Source organism: Typopeltis vanoorti, chromosome 21 (genome assembly GCF_054136105.1).
Source record: "Typopeltis vanoorti isolate ZY-2024b chromosome 21, IOZ_Tvanoo_1.0, whole genome shotgun sequence".
Classification (NCBI taxonomy): Eukaryota; Metazoa; Arthropoda; class Arachnida; order Uropygi; family Thelyphonidae; genus Typopeltis; species Typopeltis vanoorti.
Genome location: NC_143569.1, coordinates 560,082 through 580,406, shown reverse-complemented (window position 1 = coordinate 580,406; position 20,325 = coordinate 560,082). Strand labels below are relative to the sequence as shown.

The 20,325-nt window shown below is 33.9% G+C and overlaps 1 protein-coding gene across 4 annotated transcripts in view; it reads right to left on the bottom strand.

Moving 5' to 3' along the window:
• Positions 1-9,516, bottom strand: part of LOC150094596 (uncharacterized) — a 700,870-nt gene extending 691,354 nt beyond the window's left edge. For 2 of the 4 annotated variants that reach the window (XM_090411629.1, XM_090411628.1), the window contains exon 1: positions 9,328-9,516. The gene's annotated coding sequence lies outside the window, so the exon portion shown is untranslated. The remainder of the gene's footprint in view (positions 1-9,327) is intronic. The other 2 variants (XM_090411625.1, XM_090411624.1) reach the window with 1 other exon arrangement.
• Between the last annotated feature and the right edge of the window lie 10,809 nt (positions 9,517-20,325).

The window sequence follows — 20,325 nt, the reverse complement described above, 5'->3', positions numbered from 1 at the left end:
GTTTACTATACTTGTTAATATTGTGTTAGCGTTAGGGACCGTGATATGGCGGCACTTTTTGTTGTTGTGCCGTATCCTCACTGCAGGCTGCTTAATTAGTAATATAGCCTTCGGCCAGCTATCTCTGATTAGCTACCAGTGGAAAATGAATTGCCCACTCAGTCTCCAAAAGTTAGTTAGGGCTAAAACGCCTAGCCTACTCCCTATACGGGAATAAAAAGCTGATTTTTTTTTTACTTGTTTTTCCACCATCAGTGATTATTTTTCGTGAACCCCTGACCGCCCAGCACGTACTCCCGGGGGTACGAGTACCACCGGTTGGGAACCGATGGCCTAGAGAAATTGGCATTGCTAATTCCAGATATCAGTCATAATACGGAGGTGGAGGGTTTTTCATCCATAAAAAAACGGGCATACTGGCCTGAAGAGCAGATGCAATACACAGACATACGACACTTGGGAAATAAGGATTAACCAACTTGTTCCATCAGATTTGGTTTCGAATACCTGCATGGTGTAGTGTCGATCCATGGATAAGCATAAAGGAGGAAGTATTCTAACCACATTTAGGAATAATGTTTTTTTTTTAATAATCCGAAACTTTTTATTTGTATATAATATTTATGATACATTACATGAACACAGTTGTGCATAACAGCTACCTGCACGTACATACTGATTTTTAAATAATAATAATAATAATAATAATAATAATAATAATAATAATTTATTTTTATTTTTTATTTTTATTTTTTTTTACGACAATTTATGATACATTACATGAACACAGTTGTGAAAAAAAAAAAATTGTTTGCAACATATATTATTATAATATTGATAATGATGATTATTACAGATTTGTTATGCATTTTTACACTATAACATTAGGTATTATTTTTCTATATAATAATTTTTTCTATTATTATCATACAGATAATAATAATAGATTATTATGACTATTATATATTATTATGTATTTACAAAACTTTTTTTAATAGCAAAATTTCATAGAAATTTTTCCGGTTGAATAAGATTACAATTTATAGTATTTATACTATAACAATAAATTACATATATTTACAATTTTTGCTTTAATGTATTTAAGTGCTGTACTACATCACTTAAATGTAATAAATGGATTTTTTTTCTTTTTCTTTCTTTTTTCTTCTTTGTGTTGATCTTGGTTGAGATGCAATGTCTTGACTTACATCCTCGAAGCCTTTTAGTAAGCTTATCTGAGGATGTCACCGGTTAGTTATTATTATTGGTTTGATTGCTGTGCTGGAAGTAGGCTGATGTTTGGTAGTCTGAAATTCATTACTGCCATAGGAAGAATATAATAATAATAATAATAATAAAAGAAAAAAAAGCAGAAGATGGAAAGAGGAAATGCCTAGCTGACACGTGGAAATAGTCAAAACGTGATTTTTTTTTGTTCATTTCTAAACGTTCGATGAAGAGTATTTTCTAATACATTCAAAATATTACAATAGTAATATAACTATTTATCGAGTATGTAATCCTGAAGATAACAGCCAACATAACTCCCTTTTATTAATGTTGCTCAACAATTTCAATGCTTGAGTAATGTGTTCTGAATACTGAAATAATTTATGATAATTATCGCATAAATAAAAATAAAATTAAAACATAAATAAAAAACACGGACTTTTCTTTATACTGTACAATGCTTGTCTTCTCAACATCATCAAATGCACTCATTGGTGAGTAATGCGTTGATTCTCTGTCTACTTTGTTCAGTTTTCGGAGAAAGAAACACTTCCATATTAAAATTGATTAACTTGCCTTCAGACTTTCAGGTTGAATTTTTCAGCGATATTTATTCGAGCGCACAATCCTTTAGTCCTTAAATAAATATCTGACGCAGTTTCAGAAACTGGAAAAACTTTACCGGAAGAACTGTTTCAGTTAAGTACTCAGGGAAAAAAAAATTCATTTTTGGCGATTATAAATGTGCACATTTATAACGCCTCCAGGTATGTAAAGAGAAAACCAGACTTGAGAAGTGAATGGAAGTAACATTTTTCTTAATTCAAGATGAACAGATCGGAAGGATACCTATGCGTAATGAAGATTCGCATATATATCATTCAAACTTTTTTAATTTTCATACATACATACATACATATATATATATATATATATATATATATATATATATATATATATATATATATATATATATATATATATATATTATATTGCTCTCACCTGTGGAAAGTTATTTACAAATCTATAGTACATTTGGTATCATGGTTGGGCTAAGGATTTTTCTATTTCTTATATATAGCTTTTATATTTTAAGCGTCCTCGCGTATGCCTAGGGAAGGAGTGTCCTAGGTTCGATTCCCTCGGTGACGTGAGGAGCTGAAGGATCCTCCTCAACCATAGCCAAGTTAGCCGGTCTTGGGCGTGGACAGCATGGTTTCCCCCCAGTTTATCCTGGGGTTTTTCATCCCACCAAGCAGGCAAACCGGCCTTGAGAACTCAACACTATGGACATAGGGTACACCTGGGCGTAGGGCTGACCACTGTGAACGGTTTGAGGTCCGATGATTAATAAACCTTCGATACCGCAAGGTAAAAGAGGGTAAAAGAAAGATGAGAGATGAAGTATTTTAAGCTATTTTTTACATAGTCCAGAAACCCTGCTGTAGAGACCAAGCATGGAACTTTCTCAACCGCGTCAGGTTTCAATAAAGCAGAGCACTGGTCTTCCACCGGCGAAGAAATACATCTCCCGCCTAAAGACAATCACACAGTCATGCTCACTGTGGAATTTAGAACCTGTTGCCTGTTCATCGGATTGCGGGTATGCTAATCATTTGGCCAACAATCTGTGTGTGTTTGCTTTCTACTTCTAACAATGCAAACACAAATACTTACTCGTTTCTTATATTTTTTAACATATTATAATTCATAATTAAGATGAAAAGCCAAACGGCTATATTTTCTGGCGAAGTTAGTTAAATGAAGGGTATAAAAATCCCTTATTATTTTATATCCAGTATGCGAAACTCTAAGATCGAAAACTACGATCTACGTGCTTCATGCCGAAGAACTATCGGCGAATCCAAGCGTAAGTGGCCACTTGGTTAGTACAACACCAAGGCAACTCGAAGCAAAGGTGGAGCAAGTTCCCTCACTATCCTTGATATTTTCTCATAATGTGAAAACACAGCTCATCACTACCCAGACCGGTTTCAACCTTTTTTGAGGTCTCATCAGTGAGTAGGTAGACCTGGATGATATCAAAGTTTAAGTGAAAAAAGTGAAAAATAAGGGTACTAACCACTCCTCATAATGTAAAGCAGTATTGCATCTCCTAGGAGCTGTGTTTTCATATTATGAGAAAATATCAAGGATAGTGAGGGAGCTTGCTCCACCTTTGCTTCAAGTTGCCTAGGTGTTGTACTGACCAAGTGGTCACTTACGCTTGGATTCGCCGATAGTTCTTCGGCATGAAACTCGTAGATCGTAGTTTTCGATCTCAGAGTTTCGGATACTGGCTGTAAAATAATAAGGGATTTTTATCCCCTTAATTTAATATTATAATTCAGGAACAGAGTCCTCCGAGATGTTAATAAAAGAGTGGTATTATCATCACAAAGAAAAGCAAGCACCCAAGAGCATTAAAAAGAGAAAACAGGACATGAAAGAGAGAGAGAGAGAGAGAGAGAGAGAGAGAGAGAGAGAGAGAGAGAGAGAGAGAGAGAGAGAGAGAGAGAGATTTAAACAAAACATTTATTTCTTTGGTATTTGTTCGTTTCATGAATTGAGATATTTATTTTTAAATATTTTCGAAAGGTTTTCTATAAAATACTTTTAATTTTAATATAGCTGGTCTAATATGCTAAAGTTCCGCCACTTTTGTGGTGGAAGCATTTTTCGACCATCCAAGATACCAGATGAACTGATGAATAGATTTGTCAACAATTGTCTGAAATTTGCTGTGTTGTGAATAGTTCTGTCACCTGTTCTTGCTAACGACATTATTCGCGAATTTCAACTGCGGGACAGTTTTCTTCATGCCGGAAAAATATGTTGCACATTATAATGTATGCTGTATATAATTTATGTAATGTATGTATGTGCACATCTTTATTACGCATAGGTATCCTTCCAATCTACCCATCTTGAATTAAGAAAGATGTTACTTTCATTCACTTCAGAAGTCTGGCTTTCTCTTTATAATACACACATTCAAAAACAATGGATACTCTAGGAGTACTATAAATAGAATACTGTTTAACCGTCAACATCAACAACACAATTAGGATACAACTAATTCCAAAGCCTGCATTTCCTTACCTTCCATAAGTTCTCTATCCCCAGTTTTAGCAAAAATTTTAAGGAAATACAATATCAAACTTTTTTTCACTACTTTACACAAACTCTGCTCAATCTTAAGCCGTCCAAAGGATAGACATAATAATCCCCAAATCCTGGTGTCTACGGAGTTCTCTGCGACTGCTCTAAACCATACTACGGTCAAACGGAAAAATCCATCGACTCCGTCTAGTAGAGCATCAAAGAGACATTTCCTACAACAGAACTCGGGCCAGCGCCTTGTCCAGCCACGTGTTATTTTCGGCAGACTCTAATGAAGAAGCCTCCAACATCAAATACGCTGGGATTTAACTAACAACGATCACAGATGTTATGACGAATTAGAGAGACGGATTCTAGAATCTAAGGAAATCGTTCTCGATTCCGTCCATATCAATAGCAACCTGAGCTATAGTTAGCCAGACTTTCACAGCTCTGCTATTCAATATTGGAGGAAATCACGAGACCTTACACTCACGCATGGCAATGTTGCTACAACCCGAGTTTTTTCTTCCATTTAAAAGTTATTTTATACGTTGTTTTATACGTTCTGCTGTGTAGAAATCCATTACTTGTATGGTTCTCTCTGATATTTTTTATATCCTTTTTCGCTTACACCTGATGAAGTCTGTTCTCAAATGAAATATCATTCAAGAATTTTAATATATATATATATATATATATATATATATGTAATTCTAATTAGATTACTAAAATTCGACAGCATATATTAATTTTGATCTCTACTTTTCTATTTAGATTTTCTAGTCTTTTTCGAATTTTTCCTTTTCTACTTCATTCTTGAGTGTTCACAAGTGACAGTTATAAAGCAGTTCGAGGAAAATATCACGATTTTCAGCCCACGCTCAACTACTACTTCATGACGGAGAGAAGTATTTAGGTTAAAGTCCCCTTAAGAGCCCCGAGCAGGAGTCGTTTCATTGAATAGCGAATAGCATAACTGTTCAACTTACCAGATTGTATATGAGGAGAAGAGCATTTGTTAATTTGAATATATGGTACCAATGTCGTTAATATTTATGCACACCAAACGATTATTAATATTAATTTTGTTAAAAATATCAAGATCATCAGTTTCGCTCTTTCTTTAGCTAGTAGGGTTGAAAAGGCTTTATAAAAATAGCAAAACTCGTCTACTCTTTGCATTTTACTGATTTCAATGATCACTTGTCAGAAGAGGAAAAACAGGTACTGATTAAAGTAAGCAAACAGACAAACAAGTCAAGTTTGTGCCTGCAAGTGTTGCAAGTCTAGCTGACCCTGCACGTAATGCAAGACCAAGGCAACTCATGGTAAAAATAGAATAAGCTCTGATCACTAATCTTAATATTTACCCTTAATGCAAAGCACATCTCCTGGAGGAGATATATGATGCTTTGCATTAAAGGCAAGGGGGCCACTACCCAGACCGGTTTCGACCTTTATTGAGGTCTCATCAGTGGGAGCCAGGCTAGAAATACCAAGATTTTAGTAATACAGAGCTTATAAGTATTTTAGCAGAACAAGTTACCATAAGGTGTTTTAATTATTAAATAAAAATCTCAGGAGGAGATATAAATATAGAAAGTATTTTACCTTGGGTATAATAAATGTTAAAGTTACCAAGCTATTTTAAACTTGGTTTTACTCCAATTTCCCAAGTAAGCAAACAGACAAACAAGTTAAGTTTGCGCCTGCAAGTGTTGCAAGTCTAGCTGACCCTGCACGTAGTGCAAGACCAAGGCAACTCATGGTAAAAGTAGAATAAGCTCTGATCACTAATCTTAATATTTACCCTTAATGCAAAGCACATCTATATATATAATATGATTTAGTTTTCTATATAGTTTTGATAATATCATTTTATAATATGATTTAGTTGTGTATAATATATGGCCACAATACTCTGATGTGATAACTAAAGACTGTCTATAACAAATTGTGTTTAATGCATACTGTAATTCTTTGACTGTGGATACTATGAATCTAATCGTAAGCAAAAAAAGCACAAGACCAGACTTCTAAAACAAAGAATTATAAAGCATAATGTATATAGAATTATGTTGTTTTATTATTAATTGTTGATTTTGATTAAATTGCATTGATTTAACTTTAGAATAGATTCTAAAGTTAAATCAATCTTTAGAATATATATTAATCAAATGAAATCAGTCTTAAAGTATCTTGCTTTAAGACTGATTTGTATTTTTGTTTTCTTAATTTTGAGTCATGTGAGAGTTGTTTTTTTTTCCCCGAAAAATTTCCCGAACACCTGTGCTTGAACGTGTTAGACCTTTCTATATACATCAGTTTATAAATTGCTTTCTTAGGATAACCATTAAAGAATAATTGATCTAGCTGTTTCTTCATTTTAATGTCACCTCTTAAGATTCAAAATTATTGGTTTTAGAGTATTAATTATGCAAGTTTTATGTAGATAGTATAGAGTTTTAGCATGAAGATGCAAAATCTATATAGGTAGGTTTATTATAGGCATATAAAGGCATAGGTCGTATATGCCTAAAGGCATATACGACCTTTTGGGTTTTTGTTAATCAAAACATCTAAAAATCGATATTTTTTATTTTTTAAATGTCCAATTTCCATTGTAAATAATATGGTTTCATCATAGTGTTGAGGAAGCGGAGAAAATTATTTAGTTCACGGTTCATGATCTTTCCTAGCGACTGACTGTGTTTTCTACAGTTTCCAGCAAATCTTTAAGCTGTATTAAGACAAAGTTTTTTCTTTCATTGTGCAGATTGGATATCTGCACAATGAAAATCTGGACATTCCCCGGTGGAGACAGGGGAATGTCCATTGCTAAGCTATATTGTAGCTACTGTAATTCTTTGACTGAAAATGTCTAGGAATAAATAGTTTTTCAATGTGAAAGAAAAGTTCAACTACTATCACATTGTTAAATAAGGAAAGTATCTAGAATAATTAGAGTATCTAATAGATAGATATACTTTATTGCGAAGGCTTCTGGTGTAAATGTGAAATATTTGATATATCATTTAGTATGTGTCATACGATTCTATTGAGGTGGGTTTAAGTGTTTTGGCAAAAAAGTAAGTCCGAGACTTACTTTTTCCATCTACTGATTGTATTCCATCTATTGAGGGTCATAGTGGAATGATTAATTTATGGTAGCCATGAAAAGCTACTATCTTCTTCGTTAGATTTCATTAGGTGTTTTTTTTTTTTTATCTGTTACGATTAACCCATTTTTTTTTTTTAAATTTTAGTTGTGTCATGAAGAATTTGTAAACATGATTAATCTTAATAGATTAACAAGGGATAACCTTATCATTCCTAACTGTTTTGAAAATCAAACAACACATTCTATTTCTTGGTGCAGTAAATAGGCCGGTACCTCCCGCACCCCTCTCCCTGTGTGTTGTGTTACAAAAAAGAATCCGAAATCGAAAAAAAATCACACACACACACACACACACACACACACACACACACACACACACACACACACACACACACACACACACACACACACACACACACACACACACACACACACATACACACACACGCACGCACACACACACACACACACAAAGGGGTTTTCTAAATTATGTACAAACACTTTAAAATTTTATATCTCACGAACAACATTCACAGTTTGAATTTTCTTCATCACCTTTTAAAGCTAAGAGATAGACAATTTTTTTTCACAATGAGGTAATTATTTAATTATTTAATACAGGACCATTGAAACCTTATGGATTCAATGGTCCTGTTAATGGTGAAAATTATCACGAAATATTGAGAGATTATGCTGCACCAAATATCAGAAACATGTTTAGAGATGCACAGGTGTTTTTTCAACAAGATGGTGCACCTCCATATTATCAGAGTGCAGGATTATATGACACTCATAACCAGACAGAAGTAAAGAAATAATGCAAATGATCTCGGGTATACATTGCTGCCAAATGCTATTATTGCAAAATAAAGTACTATCACAGCTTAAAAAGAAAGCCATTTTACCAACTTATAAATGGCTTGAAACGCTTCTCATAAATACAGCTGATTATGAAACTAAATTGGCAACTTAACTCCCTAATTCCTCTTCAGACATTAAAGATATTAGTAGTAGATACAGAACCAACTAAGTTAATCTGTATTTGACCAGTTCAGTCAACCCAACAAAACAACAATTAAAAAAAATAGCAATAATAAATAAAAAACGCATAAGTAACTCATAAAATCTCACCATTCGCACATTTTGTTTATGAATAACAACAACTTTTGAACCACACCAAGTTACGTTACATCGAGAATCGTTGTGGCTCAGTCGTTTCGTTCGATGACATCCTTTGGTCGGAAAGACAAGGGTTCAAATCCCGTCGAAGACGCGAAGAACTTTCATCAGATCATATCAGTTGCCAGTCTCATACGTAGGAAGAAGGGTTTTATTCCCGGAACCTGGGGTTTTCGCAAAGCAGGCGAATACAAGTGATGTTCTTGCTATGGTTAAGAAAACCTAGGATTCTTGTCAAGTCATGGATCTAATAAGTACCACAGATTACTTTTTTATTAGTACATTACTATTTGCTAGAATTCGGACTCATCAGAATTTTTGACGCTTTCGAATCGCATAAGCTAAGTCAGGAATTTAGATTTAAAGCATAGTAGCTCAAACTTGAAATTTCGGTCTTGTAGGTCAACACATACACACTCCGACTCACGTGTGTTGGAATAATAAAAAAACTGGCGATCTGAAAGATGCTATTTTTCTGTATATTAAAACATAGCTGCAGTTGACTTTCGCAGATTTCATGCGGACTATACTACAGAAAAGTAGATTAAGAAAATAATTATCGTTTACCAGTCAACTTGTATCGACCTATTCAACAAAACCGTTCTCTATATAAGTATGTTCTTGCTTATACTTTACGTAGTAGTGGAATAATTTTGAAATAACTATATACATAATTAACAGAGCCTTCTTACCGCAAAATGTCGGGTGCCTGTTCAGAGACGATATTTTGTCCTCCTAATATGGTATCCTTAATGATGTTTACAATACCACTTTGAAGTCCATCGAAAACTGAAACGTGCAAACGACGTCAACAACATAATTACCAGATCTTCTTTCGCACCATGCAAGAGACGACAATCATCTAGTTTCGTGGTTTAAGAAAAGAACTTCACCGGGTTGACACAAACACGCACGCACGAATACGAACCGCTATAAAGCTCGCGACAGAAGTCGACCAATCGGCACGGGAACAGCTTCCAAACATTGCTTCATATGGAGTAGTACGAAGCTGCGTAGCTCCCCACTAACCTTGACAACATGGTCAATCACCTTGGCAACCGACCTTGAAGTAAGCTGGCGTGTTGCCCTCGCTCTGTTGCTGCTCGGCTTGTGCTATCTTTCACGCGGATGAAATTCACGTTGCCGCAAGCCCGCGAAGAGAACTGGCACATGTCGGTCGTCAAAACGTCATCTACTGCAGTAACCCCACTGAAGGTATCCTGAGTTCTCACGTGACAGCATAGGTGCAGAGAAATGACGATTTCATTAAACGGGATTTTACACACCGCGCTAGAACCTGTTGCATGTAATGACTTCGGGATAGCAAAAAACATGGAAAACTAACTTCGCTTTGTCTTGAGGAATTTAAAAATAAAAGTGTTCTGGATGTAAAATTCTGAACTGAATACATGATAACCCATCCGGCTCTTTAAGAACGAGAAACCGTGAGTTCATATGGATATGAATTAAACATAATTACTTTTGAGTGATTTTAACAGTAATAAATGATGTCCAACGTAAATCTTACTTCCCACTTCATAAAAGCATGGTAAAATTACGTTTTTTCTGTGTCATTTACGTTCCTGTCGTTCTTGCTATTTGAAGTTATTTTATTTTTTCTGCCAATAGATATATTTTAAAAGTATTTCCTACAAGAAGCAAATATGGGAGAAACACTGATTACTTCATTGATATATTTCGCCACTAGAAAATTTGAGTACATTGGAGGAGTAGGTAATAAGAGGTTGTTATGCACATATAAGTGGTTTTAATTATTACGATTTTTCAAATTTCCGAAATAGGCAATAGAAGTTTAGAAGAAAGACAATACTTTTTTTCTTCTTTGAGGCACTAAAAATTGTATGCTAAAATTAATAAATTGTTAAATAATTTCTGTAACTTCATTTCGCCCAACCTGATTATTATTACTATTATTATTTGACACCTCCAGGGAGTCCAAAGACTCATCGAGGGGGGGGGGGGCACCTGCTCTACAGCTGTGTCTCCACTATACAATCCACCAACTAACCGCAACTGCACCAGCACCATCTACCGCCGGCCACCACCACTTCCACAAACATCCGTGCCCACAGCGAGATTCGAACCCGCAGCCTTTCGGCTGGACAGCGGATACGCTAACCAACCAGGCCGGCTGGCTAGGCAGGCCTATTATAAGCTGTAACAATTCTGTATTTTCGCTTTAAACTCGATTATTGGTTACCTCTAAGACTAAGCTTCTACGCTTGAAAAACGAAAGTAATATATATATATATATAATTATTTTCTGCACTAAAATTTGTCAACACATTTCAGTTCTGTTTAAATTCAATATTTCACATATAAATATAAAATTCACTTTAATAAAGACTTCTAATAATTTGGTATTAAAATTCTTTGCTAAAAGCAATAATTTAAAATTTTAAAATCGCTTAATGGAAACAAGTTTTTGAGCAATTTTCCAGTATCCTTTCCATAGTATCTTGATATTATATAAAAATGCACCGAAAAGGTTGAGACATTTATTAGTTTAGGATTCTGAATCCGTATAAAAGTTTTACATGATAATAATAACTATAATCGCATATATTCTATTTGCTACAACATGAATGAAGACATTAAAAAAAAAAAACAGTCCGTTGTGAAAGCAAAATTTAACGCCTGGCGCCCGAGTGCAGTCAACAAAAGCCTAAAGCAGTGTTTCTTGAACTGTGTCTCGCGGAACTCCAGGGTTCCACATAGTATGCAAACATTTGTAACTTATATTAGATGTAGTTTCTAAAAAAAAAAAAAAAAAAGTTAATGGGGAGAACTATCTAGCGTGTGCGAAGTTATCGTTGCTAGAAGGCGCGACTCACTTTTTTTTTTTTTTTTATTCTGGCACAATAAAAGTAATAATATTACTGTAATTATTTTTAAATTTATTTACCGATATGAGTTAACAGCCTAAGGTAGATTTATTTTTAAAACAACTGAAGTGTTTTAAATATTTTAAATTAAATATGTAACCGGTCATTGTCATAATTTCCGATAGTTGTTTTTATGAAAATGTTCATAGGGGTTCTCTGAGAAAAAAAGTTTTATTTATTTTATTTTATTAAATTTTTTTTTTTTTTATTCCATGGAACTCGCACTATTTTTCCTCTAAAACATTTTTATGTAGAATTCCGCAGACAAAAAAAAAAAAAAAGTTTAAGAACCATTGGTTTAAAGTAACTGTGTGGATGCTTTCATCAAAATGTTTGTATGTAGACTCATAAATCCTTGGCCACATTCTTTCTCTCTCTTTCTCTGCATCCACAATTCAGTAGCTGATTCATTCACTGAACTCAGTTCATTAACTTTCCGGGTAGTGTGTGTGTGTGTGTGGAGGGTTGAATCCAGATTCCATGCCATGTGAAATTCCAACTGTTGTTAAGGCATATATAATCTTACACAAGTTGATGAAAGGGATAACGCCTTAAGTTTTGTTAGGAAACGTTTTGTTAATCAAGTTTTGTTAATCAAGCAATAATTGATGCTTGTATTTGTATATATATACACAGAATTTCTTTAGAGACATTATCGAAGCAGAACTTACAGTTAAATTATTGGTCCCTCCTCTCTAATAAATTATTGAAATAATGATTCATTGGAACAGTACCCCACTGTACCGTGGTGTTTATTCGGAAAGAACCAAGCTTCGAATCCGTTACAGATTACAGCCACTTTCATATGGATTTCATCAGCAAAAGGTGAGTTAACCGCTGTCATAGGTAGGTGAAAGACTTTGTCCTTCCCGGAAACAAAGAGTTTATTTCAGGCTAAGCAAACAGATAAACCTTCCCGAGAACCAGAAAATTAATAGAAACAGAAGGCTGTGAGAGACAGAATAAACTGCCTTATCCTACCATAAACTGAATTTATACGGCGAAGTTGCTTGGCAGGTGAAACATTTTCTCCATCGAATATTAATTTCATATTTGCTTATATTAAATGAAGAGAAGACTTGTTTGTGAGTAGTTGACATACTGTAGTTGTAGTTTCGCGTTCAGTTTAATTATACGTAATTAAAATTAACGAAAATATTTATTTTCTTCACTTTTCGCATATTTCTCATTTATTATATAATTCGATACGCTACTGGTGGATCATAAATTATTCTCTAAATAACTACAGCCAAAGGCTGGATAACACGTTAAAGGGATTTTTAAAAATATTTGTAGACTTAACTGACGGTCACAAAAGTAACCCATCGCGCAATAAAAGAATTTCCTACGTAAATAAATAAATAAAATATATCGGTATATGGAAGTAAACACGGTTAACTCTGTGATATCTTAAACAGTTAATTATGCAGTAAACACGTTTGCGACATAAGTTTCTATAACCGTCGGAGTAGGTCTATGCTATGTTCAGGTTCTTGTAGGACGAAACAACTTGCAACGTTGAACTGGTTGCGGTATAAAAAAATATTAAATAAAAATGAAAATTTATCAAGAGCATAGTTCAATAAATCATTTATGTGAACAATACGTAGATTGCATTTTAACTTAAGAAAGAAAGCACTATGGACCTTCATTTGCTGCAGTCATGTCATATGCATCCATTGCCTTCTTCGTATGAAGAGTGACGTCATAGTGCACACCTCACAGCGACACAACAGCTGCTTACATATATACAAACACCCTCAGTGAAGGCTAAACGGGACGTACCTTGTCCCACATTTCTTTCCTACCCTCCAGGGGTGGCAAGACAGTGTTTGGCAGAGTGCCAGAACCTGATGTGACGTTACAGAGCGTAGGCTTCCTGTGTCTTTTAGCAGGTCTGTGAGGGACGCAGGGGTTCGCTAGCAGTTAGCTGTCTGTACGGTTAAGCAGGATGCGAAAGTTACGAAGGAGGTTGGGTGTTTCAGGGTAACAGTCCAGTCGTGAGAGAGTGTCCACCTGTCGTCGAACCTGACGGCAAACAGTCTCTACAATAAGGTAACTAGGATAGGGGAGAAAATATCTTACTTCACAACCTCATCACCCCCCCCCCCCGTTCCCATGTAGTAACTGATTCAACTCGTTTCCTTCTTACTCCTTTGTCCCTCGTGCTGTAAAGAAAGGGCCCCCCCTTTCCCCAATCCCTATCTTATTCAATATACAATATTCTTCCTCGCGGTGGTTATCATATGAGCATTAAGCGCAGAGGTGAAAGTTAGGGGCGCCTAATGGAGCCATTCCTCAACAAGAGTAATGAAATTCATTTCTTGAATTTAATTCTGTTATGTTATTTTAATTCTTGATATTCTCTCTCTCTCTCTCTCTCTCTGTGTGTGTGTTACGGTCCAAGTAATTAATCGGTTTTTATTAATAATTACCGGCTATTATTAATACAAACCAAATAACGAGGTTAAAGTAAATAATTTACGAGAATTAATCACATGAACCGGTAATTATTAATACTTCCCAACTATCGATGGTAAATGTAATAATACCAAGACATTGAAAAAATGTTATCCACATGGCTTGAAACAAATAAAACAAGAAAATGGTCGGAAGGGAAAAAAATTATTCAATTTATGAAAAAAGAGCCCATCACTCTGGAATAGATCGCAGTCCCTGTGAAGCTATGTTTGGCTGAAAGTTAAGGTAGGTTTGAAAACCTTACCAGTCGATACCTTGTTAGAAATCACGAGCGGGGCCGACCTTCTATATAACGGGACCCGAGTGCAAGAAATCTTTTGGGGCCCTAAAATATTTTTCAAAGGTAAAAATTAAACGATTCGAAATAAACGTATTGCAAAACCTCTTACCTGCAAATGATTTTGGCACAGGAAAAAAAAAAAACAAAAAAAACATTCGAAATATAACAGATTAACATAAGTTTACTGAACACAAAACAAAAGTATTAAAATAAATAAATATTTAACACAAACAAAAGTAATCTGGCTCACCAACTAGCGCACAAAAACTATTGACAATTAATTATTGTTTAAAGTGATAAAAAAATTAATTTATTTAAATATGCGATTTTTTTTTTTTTTTTTTTTTTTTGCTATGTCATTAATCATTTCCGAAAAATTACAATTTTTGGCAATTTCCTTTTCGATGCTTAATATAGCAAGTGCATTTAAGCGTTCTTCGCACATACTTGACCGAAGATAATTCTTTATCAATTTTAATTTGCTAAAAGAACGCTCTGCACTTGCTATAGTAACTGGTAACGTAAAGAAAATTTTCAATACAGTTAGCACATTTGGAAATAGTTCATTATAACTATTATTTAATATATATTGCAATATGTCTTGCGCGGTATTTACATTTTTTTTTGGTCCAAGATCAATTCTCGTAACAAATCAACTTCCTGGATTAAGTCTTCATTTACATCTTTACTATAATATTTTACAAAATCCCTTGAGCGGTTTTCTAGTTCATTTTTTTCTAATGTTTTTATATCAGTGATTAATTAAAAAGAAGAAATAACATTGGGTATATTTTTAAATCTCTCATCTATTTGTACAATAACAGTGTCAATCACAAGAAATTGAAAAAGTGACATCTAAATTCCTCTGGCCAGGGTTTAGTAAAACTTCATCTTCTGCTAGTTCGAAAATAATTTTTCAGGGGAGTTTTCGGAAATATTCAAGTTTCGTGCTATCATTTTATTATCATTTGATCTTAAGTTTTGGATTTCATTTTTAATTTTATTCACTAAATTAAAAGTAGAGTCAAGAACAATTGTTTTTGCTTGAAATAGTTTGTTGATACTATTAAGTTTTGACAATATTGTAAACCATACCGATAAGCTTAAAATAAATGGCATTTCTTGTAATGAATCTAGTAGACTTTTAGCTTCGGATACTGCTGTGTTATCGTTAATTGCACCAATAAATTCTTCTAAGGCATTATAAGTTTGTTCAAACTGTGTATACACTGCTTTGACTGCGTCTGTTTTGGTTTCCCATCGAGTATCACATAATGGTTAATATTTACATCTGTATAATATTTACTTTTGTATAATTTCCCACCTTTTTGTAGATGCAGAAAATACGCAGTATAAACGTTGCAATATTTCGAAAATTTTTTTTACAATATATACTACTGGAAGCAGCATCACAAATTATCAAATTAAAAGTATGTGATAAGCAAGGTACATAAATTGCATGAGGGTTTAAACTAATTATTCTAGATTGTACGCCTTTATATGTTCCCTTCATATTGCTACCGTTATCGTATTCTTGCCCTCTACAATTCATAATATCTAAATCAAGCTCACCTATTCTTTTTAAAAGCGAATTTGCTAGTCCTTCACCAGTCACATCAGTTACTTCAATAAATCCTATAAATGACTCATTTATAATTAATTTTTTGTCTACAAAATTTACATATCTAATAATTATTGAAGTTTGAGAAATTATTGAAGAAATATCAGGAGTACAATCCATTTGGATACTGTAATATATGGCTGCTTTTATATCGTCTTTAATTTTATTAAGGACTTCATTACCTAACGCAGCAATAATTTCCTCTTGAAATCTATGCGCCAAATGATGAACAATTATTTTTTTCATATTTTTAATTCTGTTTACATGATCCATTAGCACAGGATCATATTTACTTAATAATTCTATTAAACTTAAAAAATTTCCATTATTCGGCATTCCTATTTTTTCATGGGATCTCGAAATGATAGATTATTACTTGCTAAAAATAGAATTACATCTACAATTCTTTGGAATAGTAATTTTAGACGTCCCGTTTCTTTATTTATATTAATTTGATTTTTTCTGTCAACAGTCGAACATAAATTAAGCCTTTTTAATAATGCTTGCCAAGCAATAAAAGAATTAAAGTCACCAACAGAAAACTCATGATATCGAATTACAGATGGCAGTTTGCTCCATTTATTAAAACCATATGTAAATCGTGTTGATTGATCTTTTCCTCTTCTTTTGGAAAATAATACACAACAAAAGCAAAATACTGAGTCTTGAGCTTCTGAGTAAACTAACCAGCTGCGAAGCCGAGTTTCACCATTTGGCATTTTTTTTTAAATAGTACGATGTAGAAAATGATCTACCTTCAACATTCTTAACGAATGCGTTTTGATGACGTTGTTTAGGTCCCGTTTTAACACAAAATAATCTAAATTTATCAGTTATAATATTTGGCCACAAACCAGGATCATTTATTTTCTTATTTCTAATTTCTAACTTTCTAATTTTCTTATTACTTACTATTATGAAACAGTGGGTAGAGTTTAATTAATTATTGCATTTTTATTTGGTATAGCTGTACTTAATAAAATTGTATTATATTAAGCTAAAATATGTGTCAGCGAAGATGTTTGAAATGTATTTTTTTATTTAATTATTTTTTAAGATGAGACCTGGGTTGCGTGCCGGAAAAAAAGTCCTTGGCGTGCCGCGTTTGGCAGGCACGTTAAGGGTTGTCCACCCCTGCTCTAGACTAACCATATATAAAGAATATAATAAATATTTTTTCAACGGTTTCGATAACGAGCCAAATGATATAAATGTGTAACAGATCAGAAAAAAACTAATGATGAATCAGGCATTTTAGGGTAAACATGAAATCGTGTTTGTTAATTTTTATACACTGCATAAACGCATCAAAAGGGTTAAGCAAAAACCCTAATATAATAGAGAACAACAGAGATATTATTATTACCGGGGCCCTAAAATCCTGTCGATGAAATCCCTTTAGTTATAAGCAAAAATTACAAGAAGTAAAAAAAATAAAAAAATACGTTTCCGCAAATGTGTACCGACTGTGCCCACTTGATCGGGTGCATTGCATCCATCGCTTCCCCGAGATGGCCGGCCCTGATCACGAGTGAAGAAGATCTTGAGATGATATTAAAAGATCAAACTAATAAGCATGTTGAATTCAGAAGATAATCTCAGAGAGCGAAAGCGGTATTAGGACAGAGAACGGTGGCAATGTGGAAGTGGAAGTAGATGAGACGAGTGAAAACTTATCTGTTGGAGATCCAAATAAAAACAGAAATAAGAGTGTTAGTCAAATCGAAGGAAAACAACTTTCTGAAACAGGAACGATCGACAAAAAAAAATAAAATATATAGAACCAATGTTGAATTAGAAAATAATGACAAAAGTAAGAAAAGTACTTCTTTTTCACTCAATGAAATCACAGAATCTAGAAAAAATCTGCTAAGCAGTCACTTAAAAAGCAAGCTGAAAAAATGTTATGACTTTCAATGACTAAATTTCCAATTGCAAATGTAGGAAAAAATGTTCGGATAAGAATTCCAAACGCAGATACGGCTAAGACCGATAACCGAAATATTATAGCTGTTATAATTTCTATTGAGAATGAAAACCTATATAAATAGGTACAAAATATGGTATTTTAAACCATATTTATAAACCGAGGAAAGAATTTACCGTTTGTAAGGAAACATTTATTTCAGTTAATGAAGCTCCTGATATTGAGATAAGTCTAAGAGAATGTGCCTGAAAGAATTCTAATTTAGTCAAGGTTTAATAATTTAATGTGAATACATCTGTGGGATCGGATGGTTTACCAGTCATCGGTATATCGGGTCTTACGTGAAGCGGAAAAAGAATTGTCAGTGCTCTTGACCATTTTGTTTAATTTGAGTCTCGGGTCTGGGTTAGTCCCGAGGGGGAGGAAAGAGGGAAAAATAGTACTACTGCATAAAGGAGGTTCCAAGTTGTTGTTGGAACCTACCTCCTTTATGCAGTGCTGATCGGTCTGTAATCTGTTGTTGCAAATTACCGACCGATCAGCATATCAGGAGTCGTTTTCAAGGTTTTGGAGAAAGTAGTCAAGAGAAAAATACAGAAATGGATAGATGATAACGGGATACTGTATGGGGGACAGCATGGTTTTGTGAAGGGTAGATCATGCCTCAGTAACTTGCTCACGTTTTATAACACAGTGATAGCTGAACTGGATAAGGGTAATGGATTTGCAGTGATTCTACTGGACCTTGCTAAGGCCTTTGACAGGATACCACATAGAATTCTAATCAGTAAACTGCAGCATATGGGGATGGATATAAGGTTGGTGAGATGGATAGGAGGGTGGTTGATGGAGAGATATCAGAGAGTAGTTTTTTCAGGAGTAGAGTCCAAAAGACGGCCTGTGACTAGTGGCGTGCCACATGGTTCTGTTCTTGGACCACTACGATTTAATTTGTTCATTAACGATATCGGAAAGGATCTCAGAGGAACTGTTCATTTGTTTGCTGATGATGCAAAGTTGGGTAGAGCAATAGTGAATGCACATGATGTCAAAAGTTTGCAGGATGATTTGGATAGAATGGAGGACTGGGATAAGGAGAATTAATGTCAATTTAATGTGGCAAAGTGTAAGGTTATTGAGGTGAAAAGATTAGTTTACGAAATAAAAACGAAAAGAATATACCACATTTGTGGAATTGTACTCCAGGAGATTGACGAGGCCAGGGATTTGGAAGTGTTGGTGGATAGGGAATTGAAGTTTGGGGGGGGGGGAGCACATTGCAAAAGTGGCTAAATCAGCTCATCAAATCACTTAGTTACTGAAGAATATCTTGACGAGCAGAGACAAGCAAGTTATTGTTCCTCTGTATCGAGCCTTATAAGACCCCATCTTGACTTCTGTGCTCAGATCTGGGCCCCAGGATTTATTGTTGATGAGGAGGAGGTAGAGAGGATCCAGAGGCGAGTGATCAAGATGATAGCAGGTCTATGGCATGAACCTTATGAGAACAGGTTGAAGATTTGTGGGTTGCAGAAATTGGTTGATAGACGGAACAGGGTCTGATATGATTGAGACATTCAAATTACTGAAGGGTTTCTATAAGATTAATTCAGAGGATATTTTGCAGTGGGACTAGGGGCCATCCATGGGAACTGGGCAAGAGTGTGGTTATCAAAGGTGTTAGAACTAGGTTTTTACTTGGAGAGTGGTGAATGAGTGGAATAAATTGCTAGAGTTTGTTGTGGGTGCCATGACTGTAAATGAGTTCAAGGCTGTAAATGAGTTCAAATATGAGAGATACTGTGTGGAAGTTGAATAGTTGTTCTTGAAGTGATGTTTAGGGCCTCCCTCGATGAGTCTAAGGACTCCTTGGAGTTGTCCGTGATAATAATAATAATAATAATAATATTTTTAATGATAATATTTTTTTTTATTTTTATTGATTGCTAAAATATTTATACATACAATAAACATCTTGTGTGACATTGCACCTTATAATTTTACAGAATTCAGCATTAAGTGCTGCATTTTCTACATTGGATTTCAAGTAAAATTTTTAATAATACTTTTTTGCCTCTATATTATGTATTTACAACATATTAATATTAATTACTAATGTTAACATATAATAATAATAATAATAATAATAATAATAATAATAATAATAATAATAATAATAATAATAATAATAATAATAATAATAATAATAATTTTTTAAAAATATATTTTATTGATTGCTAAAATATTTATACATACAATAAACATCTTGTGTGACATTGCATCGTATAATTTTACAGAGTTCAGCACTAATTGCTGCAATTCCTACATTCGATTTCAATTAAAAATTTTTTAATAATACTTTTTCGCCTTTATATTATGTATTTACAACACATGTTCTTCTAATATTAACAATGAAGATTATAGAGAATTTTTTGTATAGTTTTTTTTAATTTTTTTATTTTATTTTTATTTTAT